The following is an 18,288-nucleotide window of genomic DNA, read 5'->3' on the forward strand; positions in this document are numbered from 1 at the left end:
CCCCTGACCTGCACAGGTTGGGACCTTTTGCAAGCACCTTTCTTTTCAGCTCTCTGGTAGCTAGACAGCATCTCATGGTTGTCACCATGGGGATGGCTTTGGTGCCATAGCCAGATGAGACTTTACAAGGGCAAGTTCCAATGCAATATTGGATTTTAGCAGCCTGATAGAAAACTCACAGAAACAAACTGCACAAGAACAAGAAGAAACAAAACCCCGTAAGGATGGCAACAGCCAGGAGGCAGGGAAAGTGATAAACAGCAAATGCCAAGTTAAAAAAAAAAGACAGCTCATTGCCCTTGGTAGAAGACAGACTCTTGACTTTGTACTTTCTGCCCTTTGCACTTCGGCATCAATTGGAAAATACTTCTCATGCTTCTTTACAAGGTTTTTAATTTGTGCTGAGGAGAGACACTGCTCTTCCATAGAGAGCCAGCAGCCAGATAGACTGCAGGGAAGGTGAATGTGTTACAAGATCACAAGTTTTTGCAAACTGCAAAGCAATGACTTAGCAAGTGGCACCTGTGCAGGCTGCGACCTCGCACGTCACCATGCATCGATTCAGCGAGTCATGGTGTCACACCACAGCAAGCTGTGAGGCATGCAGTGGTGACACACCAAGTCAGGATGTGGTGACTCTGCAAGTCACAAGGTACCTGCTCAGCCAGTCATGAAGTCAGCACGTCACAAAGAGGAGACTCAGCAAGTCTAAAGAGGCTAAGAGCAGTTCTAGGTAGCAATTTGAACGCCATGGCAGCAGGGCCAGGCAGCAGCACTGAATGACAGATGTAGAGGGGCCTCTGCAACGTGCATCTAAGGGTTCACATCCCAGCTCCCAACAGCGAGTGAATCTTTAAATTCACCCCCACAGTTGCCACAAACTGATAGAGGTAGAAAAGAACCGCGGAGCTGGAGGGACGTGCCCATTTGGTTGTTTTGGCACTCCCTGAAGTGGTCTCCTCAGAACAGGTCTGAAGCACAACCAGGCCCGGGCGGCCTGGCGAACCATTCAGCAGCTGTTCTGTGTGGAGAGGGTGTTGTTCTCTGAAGCTGTCAGCCTGGTCCCCCTCATGAATATTGTATTCAGTGTAAAAAGCCAGACAGCAAGGGGGTGGAATCGGCTGCTTTTTAAAGTACAGAACATGTACTCAGAAAGGGTGTTCAGATGCCAGTCAGATTGCAAAGTAGTTCTTCCAGCCCACAGTATGCTAAAGAGTGGTGCTTGGTACATTTAAAGGATGAGAAAAAAATTGCAACTCTCAAGTTCAGAATATAGCTGTAACTTTTTTCAGTTAAAGAGATTCTGACATTCAGAAATGTGAAGTGTTCTTCTGACTGAAGTCCTTAATGCCAACTGAACTGGTTGGAACTTGAGCCTTCTCTTAAAACAGAGAATATGTTGGGACTCTTGTTACCAGAAACAACAACAACAAAATGTAATTTTCTAATCAGACTTGGACAAGCTTCTGAAAAGGACCACACACCAGATTAGATTATTTAGATTTGTTGAAAGAATAGCTGACGTGTGTTCCTTTCCCATTCTCTGTCCAATCTCTGTTGTAAAAGTGGACTCATGTTGTGCCAGTTCAGATTAATATTATAGCACAAAAGGGCTAGTTTTCTATCATTTTCCACACTCATTGCATTCACTGATGTGGGAACAGTGTTATACTCTACCTGAGCCACTTTTTGTTTTACGTCCAGGATTAATAGCACACAAATACTTCACAGTCTTAGGTGGATGTGTCACCTGCCACTTGGCATCAAACAGCATGGGTCCCAAAGTATAAAACTTTCTTTCAGGCTGTGAAATAACTTTCAGGATACTCTAGAAGATCTTGGCATGTTCTTTACACTCACACCTCTTTTACTCCTTCCTTAACAGGGCATGGCCCATGAGCTCTTGCTCTGCTGAAAATTTCCCTGAGAACATGTTATCTTTCTTCCATTCAAAACCACATTCAACTCTATATTTCTATGACTGTCATCGTCATTGCATATAGTTTTCGTTACGAAGATTAACCACTTTTAACGAACCTACATGGTATTTTCTTCCAGTTATATCTGCTGATTAAGCACACCACCTTATCAACATGAATAATGCTCCATCCCACAGCCATAACTTCCAATTTTCCCATATTTTTTCAAGTAGGTTATACTATATTTGTAAAATCAATTACAGAGTTTTATTATTTTCACATGCTACTTTTCTTAATCCGATTCTTTGCAAATGCTAATACTGTGAAGTTTATTCATTCAAATCAAGACAATTGTTTCATGTATTTTAGGTGTAACTTGAACTCAAACAAATGCCTAACTATTTACATTTATACCAGCCCTTGGAAAGCATTTCAAAATAATATAACAGGAAAAACAGTTGACACAATGGTTTGATAACATCAAAGAGTGGGTTGGGAACACAAACCATGATCCTTATGAAAACTGATTCCTGAAAAACTGGCCAAGAGAGTTCTAAGTGTATTTCTTCCTTTTTGCTGAAATATTATGTTTGTTCTCATTTTTCAGGTAGAACCTGGCGAGTCTGTATTTGCATTGTTGATCTTTCCCAACATAAATCTCTCCATTGTAGTCATATCAACAATATGTTTTCTTTACTTAAGTAATAAAATTTCTTGTAATATATGCTCTTTTGGACTGTGCATGCAGTATTTATCATGTTATTGAGGTTACAGTTACAGAACATTTCAGTATAATGTGGCAAAGGACAATGAAACATTGCACAGGTGTAAGATCTCTCTGATCTTCTTTTACCATCAATTAAAAATAGCCTACAGGTGTAAGATCTCTCTGATCTTATTTTGCCATCAACTGAAAAGAACCTGAAGACTATTGGAATACATCCTAATAAGTATGATGATACATCCTTAACCAGAACATATACACTAATCTTATAACCTCTTTGATGTAATCAATGGACAGACCTAATCTATCATTTTGCTGGAAATATGCCTGGATATAGAGCCGCTCTCATTCTGTGATGGATATTGTAATCTCTTTGCTAAACCAGCAACAAAGCTTGGGACACTAATCTTCATACATGCAACTTCTAGCACAATCCCACATTAGGCAAGATTCTAGAGGAAGGATTTGATTTAAATTCACTATTTTCAGAAGAAAAAGAAAAAAGCTTACTCCAAAATTATCTTTCGGTTCATGCTTCACTTAAGTTTCATAGCATGATAATTAATTTGGAAAAGTGTGTGGGGATAAATTATCTCTTGCTCAGGCCCACTTAAGCCTGAACTGATTGTCATGGGTGTGCCTTTCCTGATGTTAATTTGGAAGATGATGGAAAACCATAATTACCTTTCAGATTTTGTTCCTAAATTCCATTGTAAATGTATACAAGTACAGAAATAAGCTTACTCAAAAGATGAGAGCCTACCTATATGTATGCATATGTACATGCATATAATTGAAACACACTAACCAAGAAGCATCTAGGTAATCCTGGCAAGTCATAAACAGAGACTTTGTCTATCACACATAACCCCAGCTAAAACCCAAGAGTTCACAATACTCATCACTGTTTGGGATGACATCAACAGGGATGCATTTGAACAGAGTAAATTTTAATTGAGGTTCTCTCAGATTTAGCCTGACCACACCATGTATGAGAAGGTGATTGGGGTTTGTTTTATAACCAAACAGGAGAGTAAATCACAAACTTTGGTAAATCCTATTTGAGTTACATACTGAAAATTCAAAATTTACTTCCAGACATGAACAGAAAGTGTTCCTTGTACTAATACTCATTTGTCTATGATGGGGATTTAGAACCTCTCAAACAAATAATGAACATTTTTTCCAGTTGGATGGGGAGGTACATTTCCAAAATCAGAAAGTACCAAAGCAAGGTAATTACTTGCATTTTGATAACACCAACAATGCAGTTAGCATTACAAAACAAGGCACAAGTCCTACATGAAGATCTTACTATCTAAGAAAACTCAAATGTGATGAATCCACTACATACTGCTTAAAATATAACCAACACCTGTCAAATACACCAAACCAAAAAGGTAGTTGTGTACTTAGTAGCACAGTAATAGATATTTATCTCAAATAATCCATAATTGCTTACTCTTTTTAATCTTGACAAAAAGTGTGTTTCTGTGAACATTTCATAAAATGCATTGAATGCACCAATGGTTTAAAAAAATATATTTTTAAATAATCACCCAATTCTGCTTTTAGAAAATTAAATATGAAACTTTGAATATGAAACAAACAAATAAGACAATTTAGAAAAGATTAAAACCAATTGTTCTGTTACCTTGGCAACACAATCTAGATGCAGCCAATCAGCAAAGTTGATATATTGTTTTGACATACACGCACATATTTCTAACATAAATAGCAACAGAGACTTAATAACAATAGGTTTTAAAACTAGGAACTGATGTCATTTTAAATGTGTCAATCAAAGAGAACCTACGAAAGTGTTTCTTCTATCAAATTGACATTAAGTATATGCTGGAATGGCTTTATAAGAGACAGCAGACTCTCTGACAGGTCATACAGGATATGCAAAATCTGTAGTTACATTCTAGCTTCTAGGACTGTGTCCTTTAGTATGCCTAAAAAAACTTTGAGTAGAAAATAAAACTTGAAGGCTATGATATATCATCCATTTATCAAAACAGGAAAAAAAAATAAAAAGCATAGCTGAGAATGGAGATAAAATATCAGACTGAAGGAATTGGCCTAAAACTCAAAAGAGATGCACTTAAACTTATGTCTTATTTTATGATCAACTGGTGCCAGTGAGGTTCTGCAGGGTGAGTTTTCAAGGATACTAAAAACTAACAATAGAAGAAATGTACAGAGGAAGATTGCTAATGGGATGCAGAGCCTTTCACCTCTTGGTCATTGGTTTGAATCTGGCCTGTGTCGACAGTAACAGAAAACCATTACTTTTTGACAGCTGTCAGAAGTCTGTGTGGAACGAGCGCATCAGCTATCCTAGTGCAGACGCTAATGGATGGTTGCCCAAACATGACCATCAAAAACAGAATTCTTCTTGACAGTCGCAAAATAAAACTGGCATCTCTCTTTCCTGGAAGCCATTGGCCCAGCCAACTTCAGTGTTCAACCAGTCGGACTATGCTACCATGGACTGTCCCTTGAATCAACACTGTGGTTAGAGAACCCCGGTTCTAATTGAACAACATTTTCAAATCCCATTAACAACTAAAATACATTTGAACACATTCGTACAATTCTTCATGGGATCAATGCTTTTTAGAAAAGCTAGGATTGCCCTAGCCTTTGGTAACTCAAACTCCAAAATCACAGCTTTAACAGCAACAATAACAAAAAAAACTATATGTCAGCACTGACAAATGATATACACGTTCATAAAACTCACAGATACAGAGACAAGCACCTTATTTTGTCTTTGGGTGGGATCAAGTTACCCATTCTGGCACATCATCTTTTTTTTTTCTTAGTCTTTTTTTTTTCTCCCCCAACAGATTTATATGATTCTCATCATAACAAATACTCAAAGTGAGGAATTTCCAACTGGAACACATTGAAAATAAAAAGGAAATAACCCACCATAAACAGCACTGAGGAGAAACAAGTGAACATGACGGGTACAGTATGCTGCTTTGTCAGATTGTGAACGTTGTACTTCATTCTAGCAGCTATTATCTTTCCCTAAGAAATATTGACTTTTACTTGGAATTTTAATCTACATTTTGATTGATTTCCTTTTCAGGGTGTAAAAAGAGTTATGGATAAGGAGAAGGAAGAAAAGAACAGTTTTAAATGTTTCCATCCATGATGCCAGGTTTGGTGAAAACATCCTGGTGATTAACTGTTTCAACACGGTCAAACCTGCTTATTAATGGAGGCAAAAGGGACCAGAAGTTTCCTTGTACATCAAAGTCATGAGCTTTAGATGCCAGCCTTCCTACCCAAAAAAATGATGAAGTAGCAACACTGACAACCACAGCTAAGACTTGACTGCGACACCGACAACCACAGCCAAGACTTGACTGCAAGCAAAGAATACTCAAATCTAGTCCGTAAATCAAGTGTTTATCCATAAGTTAGCACAGTCTGATGCCGTAACTTGACTCTACACAACATATTCAATGGGCCATGTGATGCGGTAACGCTAAACTATGGCACGAAGGGAATGTATTACATCAAAAGATCTTTTCCAAGGAGACTATGTGTTAGAAGTTGATTGGCAGGTCAGCTTAGGCCTGAGCTTTGTATGCTGTGCTACACATCTTTCTCCATCATCGACACACAACCATGAGGTAGACACACTATCTAGAAACATCCGATCTTGTGATCGGCATTTAATTCCTCTCCCAGAGCTTGCTGTTTGGAAGTCACTAACTAGCAACAACCGTCTCTTCCCTTCTGATGAAATATTTTTATAGCCTCTTTTGCACACTGTTTCTATCGCTTGTTTTAAACATGAACTAGAGCATATGGAGCCAAGCAGGCTTCCAGGTTTCCATAGAGAACTGAGCCCTGGGACTGGTAGAGGTAAACTATATAATTTTATAGAGAGAAACAAAAGGGCAAATTCTCTTAGCTAGAAGTGAGGCAGAGTACTGTCCCCTGCAGCCTGATCACCTTTTTCATTTAAACCAGCAATCTCTCATTGTAACTACTGTCTTTTGTACTGTAACAATCCAAAAGATATCAAGACTTGATTTAAGTTGCCATGACAGAGAATCAACTACATCTCCAAGTATCACAAGTTAATTATACTTCTTAAAACATATGCACCTAGTTTCTATTCTAAATTTCTTTAGCTCCCATTTTCAAGACATGTATAGAATCATAGAATCATTCAGGTTGGAAAAGATGTCTAAGATCATCTAGTCCTACCTTCAACCAAGTACTGAATATCAACTGAGCCTTATTACATCTTTTCCTGTGAGTTTAAAAAACTAAGTAATATATATATTAAAAAAAACACCACTCTTCATTATGTAGATGCTTACAGTCACCAGTGATATATAGCAGGGATCATGACCAGGAGGTGAAGCACATACCTCTCCCCGTGTATGTCAGGGAGCAGGAATTCAGCAGTTTGACCAGAACATTAATATTTTTAATAACCTATAAAAAGATGAACTTTTTGTTCTGAAGTTTGGTACATGTATTTTCTTGTTCGATCAAACATCTCAAAATCTAAATGACTACTGACATATTTCTATAAACTTAGCTAGAATTTCTATCTTCTACAGTCTCCCCTACATTTAAAATCTCCATCCCACACTTTAATATCTGCTTCTTGTTTTTTTTTTTTTCTTCCTTTTGCCTATTATTTTCATATTGAGAGGCAACAACCAGCCTAACAGAGCTGTCTGTGCCTTGACTGATAAGTCTTTTTCCTCTAGAAAACAGCTCTTGCAATTGCTCTAAGAGACAAGCCTCCAGAAGTGATGACTCAAAGCAGGAGGTGAGCCCAAACAGCACTTTTGAGCAGCCTCTGTAAAAGATGGATCTACAGGATCTAACAACAGCTCTAAGTGCCAGCACAGTCAAATTGGCTGATTAACTGCATACATGAGTCACAGTGAGCACTGGGGTGCCAAGTCCGGCCTTGTCTCTGTCTCTAACCTCATCTGCAGTAAAGGATGTTAAACTATTGAGCCTAATATTCTGCAGGTATAACTTCACACTACTGAGCAAAAAAATCCCTTCCTTAAGCTCTTCCGTTCCCCAGTATTGATAGCTTAAGCTTTGCCAGCCGGTGCATGTGTTCATGGGAATCCAGTGCTGTGCTGCTTACTAGTTATTTCCATTGCAAAATCCCTCAAGAGGCTCCAGCAAGGAATGAAGGCTCCTTGGGCTGATTAAACTACCTGGAAACTCCTAGAGATGAAAGAGGGAGTTCTGGTTCTATTAGGTTCAAGGCAAATTTTGAACTTGAACATCAAAGAGGTCAGGCCTTTATTGCTATTTAAATATAACCGTACGGAAAATGAAATCTTGCTGAAAAAGCCAGTGTAGAGATGTCCAGAAAGGAAAGGAAGCTTTAATACCATACTTAAAAAGAGATTTAGTGCACACTGACCACTATTTGTTAGCAGTGGTTTTTTTAATCAGAGCCAGAACAAAATGACACATCTCCATCCTTTATGAAGAGGTTTTGTTAAAGGAAACAGAATAAAGAAATCTGAAGAAAAAATAACCTGGATGACAGTGAACTGAAGTCCTTAAATCAAACAAATGCCTATGAAATTTGCAGAATTTGTATATTGTACACATTCCTAAGCCAAACACAAAAAGAAGGAAAAGTACATATGCTGCCACATTGGGGTTCTCCCATGTTTTTGCAAGCAAAAACCAACCAAAGAAAACCAACCAAACACACACACAAAACCCTCCACAAACCTTAACTTCTGGATCTTTCACTGAGTTATTTCGGAATTACAAGGACAACACTCAGTCATTTGTCAGCAGCAATGTTGCTCATCAGTTAGAAACTGTATTTTCTTTCTATCTCAGCCTCCTAAATACTTTGCAAACACTGCCTAAGCCTTGCAGCCCCTTTATGGAGAGCACTATTACTCTATTATGCTATTAGACCCATTACTCAGCAGACCAGGACAGACAGAACATAAATGTATAAAGGAGACGGGGAAGGAAGCTAAGATTCAGGCGATCTGCTACAGATTCCCGCTTTCACCTCAAGCAAATCATTGAATCCTGTTGGCCTAAAAAGTCAATGTGTTTACCTTTTTAATTACACTGAGAGGAAACTAGATACATTTGAAGACATATGCCAAAATTTTTGCCAGTTAATGTGAAGAATAAATGATCATACTGAGAATAAATTGCTGAGATACAACGGTGACTGTAGACCTAGAAATATCCAGAGTCATTATCTGTACTAAGATTCCTGGCAGTTAGACCCCCTCTTTTAACCATCAACTCTTATAATCCATGATATTACCTTAAAATAGTCAGTTAATTTCCTAAGCAGAAACATATCGTAATATTATGAACATAAAGTTCTTACTGATGTAATTTATTTGTCTTTTGTATGAATCAAAATGTAACAGTGTATAATAGTTGTAATTATCTCGTAAAAATAAAAAAGAAAGAAAAAGAAAAGAAAAGAAAAAAATGAAAGAACAATAGATCTTTTAAAGTGATCTACCCCTAATTGTAATCTCACCTAAGCTAAGGAACAAGACATTTTACAATCAGGGGTGAGCAAGTTCCTGTTATATTTTTGACTACATATTCTTCGTACTTTTCCCTTCTCTAACTAATTTGCTACATCTCGCGCAGCCCTATGTTTCCATAAAGTTGAGCACTGCAAAACATGAGACATAGCTTAATGGAAATGTAGGTCAATTTTTAACTGTATTTCCTTGCAATGGAATGGACCTTGTATTTTACATGCAAAAGACCACAGGAAAAAAAAAAAAAGATAATTTGTGTCTAATAGTCTTTGCAAGCCTGCTGGGCCTGTTAACTTAAAAAGCTTCCAATATGGAAATAATGGGACATACTAAAACATGTAAAACAGAACGGAAATGATGAGATGAAATGACTGCGAGAAGTGTGACGGGTCAGGGAAGGACACTGAAAAAAACCCAAACCTCACGGGTTGAGAGGAGAGGGCTACTTTGGAAAATTAAAAAGGTTTCACATAACCGGGCATCTAAAAAAAGGGAATTAAAGTCTCCTTCGCCCAGCATGCCTGACCCACCACTTGGTCTCTTCTTCCTTTTACAGCCCCTGCTGACAGAGTAATTCGCTCCAGCTGAGCTCTGCCATGCCTGGGCTCTGGTAATCCCTGAACGAGGGCAAACACCTGTGGTAGCTTTGCTGCTCGGGGACAGAATATTAACCTGTTCCTTCCCAGGCTGTGGGGGATTTGCATTTCAAAAGGGGTGTGAAGGCTCAGTTGTACTCTGCTTTTTAACAGTGGAAGTCAAAAAGCTGGAGGAGAGGAATGGGCTTTTGTTCTGCTCCTATAAGACTGGCCTGGGGAAAAAAATCCCACTGCAGATAAAACCACGTAGTTGGTATTTTGTCTTCAGCACTTACAAGAGCTGCCACTGCAGAGGTTGTGTCACAATTTTGTACTATATGTAGATTTTTACTGACAACTTTGTCTACCAAAGAATTATCCTCATTAACTGTAAAGTACCTACCAAGACTGAAAATCCTCCAGTACAAAACAAAAGCAAGATCTTCACCAAATGAACAAACTTAACTATTCAAACAGGTTTGGGGGCAATACTCTATCCAACTGACACAGAGTCCAAAAGTGGTTACAGACATTGTGCAGGTTAGTACAATCCTCTCATCTCCAGGAGTTTAGCAAGGAAGGGAAGTGAACGTTTCTGCTATTGCAAATTCCCAGCGTTAAGGATGTATGGTACAGAATTGGCCATTAACTCTAAGATGGTCAAAATCCCCTCACCCCATGCATGCACACAGATTTCTCATCTTACACCTATTTAACTTAACCAAAATAAAACACAGGACAGAGTGATTGTCGGGAACTGCCATCCTGGCCTGATGGGGTAGGTAGGCATTGCCTTAGCAAGAGGACAGTGAAGGCGGTGAGCTGTGCTTCTGCAGGTCTGAACCCCCAGAGTGTGTCAAGCACACAGGGGATTCTCCGACAAAAGCGAGAGGGGCCGCTCAGGTTGCATAGCTGGGTGGGGAGCTCCCTGCCCTTAAATACAATGCTATGAGAAATCAAACTTGGCTACAGCACCAGATCAGACTTCCCAAATGAGTTGTCTTCAGTGACAGCAAAAACACTACCTTGGCTCCTTTGGCGAGGTTCTCTGCCCCACCTGGGGAACTGGAAGCCTGGCCAAGGCTCCAACCAGGGGCCTTTCAGGGAGAAAGGAGCAGATGTCCACGTGCAACAACTCCTTCAGGAGCTGAAAGGACTTAGGAGAACAAGAAGGATTGTTCTTCCTTTTTCTTGAGTGCTGATAAAGTATGCCGCGTGTTGTGAGGCAGACAGGGCTCTGGCTGTAGCGCTCACCCTGTAGCTCTCCCTGCCGGGGACTCTCCTTGCGCACACACAACCGGCAGCAAGTTCATGATTTCTGCTGTCTGGCCCAAGACCCCTTCACAGAACCTGACTTTCAGAAAGCGCAGAGGATCCAATGTTCTGAAAATCGTGTCATTGAAAGATAACGCACAATTAGATCTCCCAAATCACCAGCTCTTCCTGAAAGCCCAAATCCCAATCTCTTGGTTATACTTTCTGTCTCATTGTTCCTATGGCATCTTTCAACACCTCCACCTGAAACAAAGCCCTGGATCTGAAAACCACCCAGACTCCGTGAGATACATATATTGAACCTTTGGGGATGAATCAAATGAAAGAAAGAACAATTGTTTCCTTCCAAGACTTCGGGGTGTTTGGAATCCGCGGTCCCTCTGTATTCAGGGCATATTTATTCAGTCTTTTCAAAATGAAAGTCATATTCTTTTGATTTGTGGGAGGGGTTGCTGCAGCCGGGAACAGAAGCCTCCCTTTTATTGTTGCATAAAACCTAAAGAAATAATAACAGTTAATAATACCAAAGTACTGAAAGGAAACCGTTTCATCTGAACCCCTAGGTAAGGCTGGGTGGATGAATCTCTAGCGGCAGGGTCACATTTAGGTCACCTTTGGAGCTGGCATCGGGGCAGGTTTGCAGTGCTGCACCTGGGCCTGCAGCGCTTTGTGGAGGGGCCTGGGCAGCAAATGGTGCTCTGGGCTCATGCCCCAACAGCATCTAACAACAAGCCTCTTTCTCTGAACAGCCCCTTTCACTTCTCGTTTCCCTTTTCACGCTCTCGTTTTATCTTCTTCAAATCTTGTGATCAATATCACAAAGCAGTTCAGGAGCAGAGCTGGGCTTGGAGCCCCAGTTCCATCCCATATCCTTGCACTCCCCTGCATCTCTCTAGACCTTGTAATAGGAAACACCGGTAGAGTAGCATTGAGTGTGCAAGGTTTCCCACTCTCCCTGGGATGCTACCAAGAATGAGAGTCTTGCTTCTAATTTCGCTAAACTACTGGGGAATTGGAATTAGCCTACCTGCTTCAAAGGGAGAGTTTACTGCCAGAATTTTTAATCCTGGATGCCACATTTTATCATTTAAAGTTTAGACTTTCAAACTTTTAAGAGGAGCCTCACAGTCAGAGATGAGAAATTCCAGTGGTTGACATCTAAGTCAACTCACTGATTTTTGTGTATGTATTTGTATTTAGGTGCAAACACCTTAAATACTTACGGCCTAGCTGTTTAAAAAAATCCTGTTTTGCTGTTAGCTTTGACTCTAGGGTATGCTTCATTTCCTGATATGAAGCTCCTGAAATCACCTCTCTTCAGTTTTATGTTCCCTCTCTTCCTTCAAATCTCTCTTCACTCCCTTGTTCCATACACCTTCAAAGATGGTCCCCTGCCAGCTAAACACAGCTTTGAACTTTCTCAAAAACTTACAAAAGTCAATGGAAAGACTTAACTTTCTGATGCTCTGAATTAGTGCTGTTTGAATTACTGTCCATCGTCATTAGCTATTTTTAAACTATTTTTAAAAGCCATGCTCTCTTTCAAGAGTTTCTACCAACACTAGAAGGGCATCAGACTCGGCACTGCATTTACACCTTGCCCTTCTCCACTTCCTACTATGCAGGAAGCAAATATGATTTATGTGACTTATGAGATCCTACATAGCAAGGACCGCTGCATTTTTATCCAGCACAAGTTGCTTTGCTATTTCCATGAGAAATATTTTGGTATCTTTAGTTTCAACTCCAACGCTAAATCTGACCTTGATACACACCAAATATCAACAACTTTTCCATGAATTTGTCATGTGCCAAAATTCACGTAATATTCCCTTTGAGCTGTATTTCATATTATTCTTACTTAATTGTCTGTGAAAGGATTAGGAACAGGTAGATTTGGATCATCCTTATTTTGTTTCAAACTGCCAAGTTTTATTAGACTCCCCTTATCCATTCCCACATGAGAGACAGACCTTGGCCCGAAAGGTCTTTAAGCATGCAGAAGAAAGCATGATAGAAGAGATGTTACTGTCTCCATCTTAGAGTAGGATCACAGAACTTTTAAATTACTTTCCCAAGGTTACATAAAGGTGTAAAACCAGAAAACTAATGCCAGATTTTCTAAGACTCAGCCTTATTACATGGGCATCTTAAAGCAGTTTGAAATTGTAGGGCTTCTCTTCTGGTATCTGTTGTCATGTACACTCAAGCAGATTATTTTGCTAGCTATTGAACAGAAAAACTTGTTTTTCATGATTTTATTCCACCCCATTTTGTGCAGACCATAATATATCTAAAAAAATAAAAATAAAAATGGAAAACTGTGCAAAAAGCTATGCTTTGGAGGACCCAGGGAATGCCTGAATGTCTCTATGTTTAAGCTTGGTGGTTAGAGTCAGTCCTTCAAACTTTTAAACTCGTTCCAAATTTTCAGAACTGCACAGCATGCAACTGAGAGAATGATTTGACCCCAAAGATCAGGATGTTGTAAGTATTGTTCAAGAAAAATCCAGTTGAAATAGATTCTAAAAAAGTATCAGGGACACTTTAAAAGTCTTTCTTTAAAAATAAAAATCATAAAACTACCTTTGTTGACTCCTGCTGTTAATGTGCTTTTATTCAGGCGTTTGGAAACAATATTGTCTTGCAGAGTAGACAGCCACTGTCAAGGGCGGTTTTCTCATCTGTGGTCACTTATTATGTACTGTGAGTTTGAGAACTAATAAAGTGGATGTTACACATGCACATTAGGAGAGAAAACATGCCCCTGGCTGCCAATAATGGGAGAATAGTTCAAAATGCAGTTGGTAACTGAACTTTTGAAAATTTTACTTAGGTAACTTTTAACTACAGCTTAAAATAAGCATTTAACTTGCCTTACCATACCAAGTTACTTCACAGATATTTAAAGAATACATATATTTAGCAGCATCACTCAGTGCGATTCAAGTGCACTATGGAAGAGTGATTTCCTTATTGATAAACATACTCTGATCAAATCACTTAAGCAATAGTCCCACTGAGTACTGAAGTCACCAGATAAACTAGGTAAGTATCCCTGCTCAGAAGCACAGCTAAGAACAAATGCAATTCCTAGGCTGGACAGAGAAAGTAGGTACTCAGTTCCCCTTCAGTCAGGGAAGATCCAGCCCATCTTTTTTCCCTACCTGCGATGGACATGTACAGCATCACCCCAATGCTATCCCCAGAAATACACATGTGAATAAGAATGAGCCTTCTGAAAAAAAGAAGGAAAAAAAATGTTGACTTGGCTTATTCTTAAAATGCACCAAAAATTATGATACTAATTAAGGTAAAACTTTTTTTTTTTTTTTTTTCCCCAGGATGGCTGTGGTTCCTAGCAATAGAAAAAGTACCATACAATACAGTCTCCAACTCAACATAAGTGAATTACAATTGCTTTTCTGTTTCCACTTGTGGAAGAAATCCAATAGTACATCATTAGCATTATTCCATATATGCCATGGATGTTTTTAAAGGTCAATTTGTTTATAGAAATACTTCAATTGAGGATGAATGATGACACTATTTTGACCCCTCTGACCTTGGTGAGCAGGAATGCACTTTTCAAGCATCCAGAGCCCCTCTACACAATCTGTCTAATCCTACATCTCCCCTGCCCTTGCAGGCTATTTGCTGTTAGTGGCCACAATAGACAAGCAATAGTACCATTATAGGCTTCTCTAACAAAAGACTTTCGTGATCATTTTCTAGTGACTTGAAGATTGACAAGATCCCCTCCTGTTACCCAGATGCATTTTCCCCTCCTTCCCGGTGATTTCTTTTCTTGTTTCCAAGGAGGAAAGTGCCTCCCTGAGTAGCGACCTCTCTCTCTGCAGAGAGACCTGCTAGAAACAACAAACATTGCATGTTAAACCTCCTCCTAGAGGGCATTATGAACAAATGGAGTGCTAGCTCTTCTTTGATAAGGTGTACACCTGTGGCACAACTTAAGAATCAATTCAATTATAAAGACACAAAAACGCCTTTTGAAGAATGTTCCTGAGCGCCTCTGAGGTAGGGAACACAGCATATATATGAGCCTGACTTTGTCAAAGTTACTTAAAGGGAAGAAGTTGCACAGAATTGCTCTGGCAGCCTGATTAACTAACCGGGCACTTGTCTGTCAGTGAAAGCCTGTGAAAATTAAAGCCATCCCACCATGTTTTATCGCATCAGCTGTCCTACAATGCAGTCAGAATTTCTCTTTTCTGGAGCTTTCACTTAGTTGCTACACAAAACCTGAGCTATCTGGATGTTTAATTTTCAGAGATGCAGACCACTTGTACCTCTTGCACTGGTTTGTGAGAGCACAGCTGATAATAAGCCCTGCATCAGTCAGGCTAGATATTCAGCAACTGAGATGCCCCTTCTTTTTCCCAGGCACTAGTTCTTTCAGAAAATTTCAGCTGTTCCACCTTTGTGTCTTATTTGTAACTTGAGCAGGTATTAATACCGGCCTACGCTAGAATATTTTCTGATGGTTACAAGTATTTTGAGAACCCTCATAAATAACGGTACGGATTAAAATAGTAATGCAAATGTTAAGTCTCATTTGTAGCCTATGATTCATATGTAAAAAAAAAAAAAAAAAAGACTGAAGACCAGTGCTGACCTTTTCACAGGTGGCAATCGACAAGGTAATACGCTTTTTGATATATTTTAACATACTCTACACTCCTTACAGGAAAACGTCTAAATGACACTTTAATGTTTGCTTTCATCTGTTAAGAAAAAACATTCCTCTGTATTGTCATTAGAGGAAGAGGAAGAAAAGAAAGCCACAAATAACATTATTTCAAATCCCTGGATCTTAGTTCCTTCTCTTACTGCAGAGTCCCTGAAGTCAGAGGGTGGGGTTGCTCCGTGCCCACAGGGTGAGGATTGCTTCATTCACTTTCTGTTATAGGTGGAGAGAGAACCCACAAATGATTTCACTGGAGAGAATGAGCAGAGATTTTGTTTAGATTTGAATTGGGCTTAACTGGAAATTTTATGAGACACACAGGAGGTCTGTACTCAAATTTGGTGTTCATGGTTTCAACAACAACAAAGTCACCCTTTGGCATCTCCTTCCAGCACTTTCAACAGGGACTCAGGTCTGACTTAGCACTTAGACCATAATTAGCAGTTTCCTGCAGCTACCTAAGTGAGTGCTGTTCAGTGGCTTTCATATAGCTGCCCTAACATTTGCTGCGCCTCAGTTTCTGGGAGAGCCACGACTGAGATAAGCAGTATGCTTGCTCCTGCTCTGCATACAGGGAATATGTAAAGTCCCTATAGGGTAGGCCCTTTAAAGATAGACTCAGCAATTTTGAACAGAGAACCATGTGCTGTATCCTGCTAACTTTCAAAGAATTCTTCAACTAAAGCATTAAGCACTTCTGATTTTAGGGGAAAAAGTTCATAGGAATGTTTCCTTCTCTGGGAAGTTCTGGTATGCAATAGTTTTGCGTGCGTGGTCACTGTTATTCACAAAATTCCTGAAATACACATGAGGACACTATAACTTTTCTTGAGTTAGCTTATCTTCATATAGCTATGCTGGTATCCAAAGAAATAGAGCACTTGGAGTATCTCAACACTGTATCCTTTGCGTTTAAATTTATCTAGGAGGTTGTGATTGCATATTGTGACACATTGGGTGTTTGTAAATGTCTCGCAGTTTCAATAAGACGCTTTTTCCTGGCCAGAGGTGTGAGCGTGCACATCTCTGACAGAGCAGGTATGTTATTTTCTGTGTTTAGTACCTCCAGGTAAAGCAGAGAGCTCTGAGGTCCCAATGTTTTCGTATCCACTCTGCAACATCACTCCTAGAAACAGGTTTCAATAAAATGTTCAGGAACTGGTGAGGTCAACTGTAGTGTTATTATTTGCTTTTGTGGTCTCCAAGGTATGTTGTTCATTGGGAAAAATCTGCTTCTGAATTAAGGTGACACTCTTTCAATTAAAAAAATGGTAGGGTGCTGACCTAATGTTATGTGGGCAGAAAAGAGTCACAGCTATTAACGCTAAAAATAATCAAAGGGTTTCTGAATTCATTTGTTCTCACTTCTTTTGCAAAGTTTGTTTGTACAAGAAGAGTTAAAATAAGGGCAAGACAACCAAATATGCCACTCATTTTTTTTCTCTTTTTCTTTACTCTGCTGATCTCCTCCACTTAAGTGCAATTACCATTATCCTGAACATCAACTATTTATCCACGTCTGCTCATCTTACTGTTTGTTCATAGGATCCTTTCAACCAAAAGGACATCAATGCACTCAGCAAACCTATTAACCAGCTATAGGCCATACTATGCTGTCTTATGGGGAGGGAATGAAAATGCAAAGAAAAGCATGAGTCACTGTAAGCTGTAAGACACCAAGACTTTGGTGCTGTAGGCAAAACAAGATGCTTCATGTCACGGTTTGTAAAATGTTTGCACAGGAGCAAAATTCTGCCAAAAAGTATACAGGAAAGTTTATACAGTGCCGCAAACAAGCTAAAGAGGATCCTATGATATGTGATATTTCTGAACATATAAGAGCCATGAGCTCTCATTCATCAGCAATTATTTCTGTACCTCCCTGTCGGAACTTCCTTGGATCCTCTTATAACACAGCAACTGCAAAGCGTTGCCAAGGACAGCCTCAGCTTATGTTCCTTTTTGAATGCTACATTCAGAAGAAACCTCCTCACATATCAGAAGGAATAATTTGGTCTCCCCAGCAAAACCATGTATTGCTCCTGCCCTCCGACCAGTTCTTTTGTGCCATTTTTCCTGCAGCCACACATCAAGTTGGCTATATTTGCCCAGTGTTGAATAACAGAGGAAGGAGACATGCTAGCTTCTGCAAAGGTGTCCCATTGGCAGCGTTGTTCCCAAATGGGAGAGCAGAGCTCTAAGTGCTGGGAAAGCCCCTCAATGACAGCTCTTGGACACCTTCTCCTGGGCTGAGGCACTTCTTCAGTAGTCTAAGTATGTGCAGCTACTCTGTACCAGTGTAGAAATATATGGAGAATACAAGCAAAGGAAAGTGCCACTGAAATCTTGAAAGAAGGTAGAAAATAATAAATACTCTAGGTGAAATTTGGCCTGGGCACAAGTTATTGTGTCTAAGCGCATATTTACATTTCTTTGAAATGGTCCTAAATGCTTCCTCTGTCTGAAAGGAAATTTTCAAAACCATGATGAAAAAATCTGGTTCAGATCATTTGTATTGGTTTTAAAACCAGGCATAACA

General features: G+C 39.5%; 1 protein-coding gene across 3 annotated transcripts in view; it reads right to left on the reverse strand.

The window, feature by feature from the left end:
• Positions 1–18,288, reverse strand: part of LOC310904146 (uncharacterized protein) — a 372,616-nt gene that overhangs the window by 126,902 nt on the left and 227,426 nt on the right. The window lies entirely within an intron of this gene.

This window comes from Anser anser, assembly GCF_964211835.1.
Source record: "Anser anser genome assembly, chromosome: 9".
Classification (NCBI taxonomy): Eukaryota; Metazoa; Chordata; class Aves; order Anseriformes; family Anatidae; genus Anser; species Anser anser.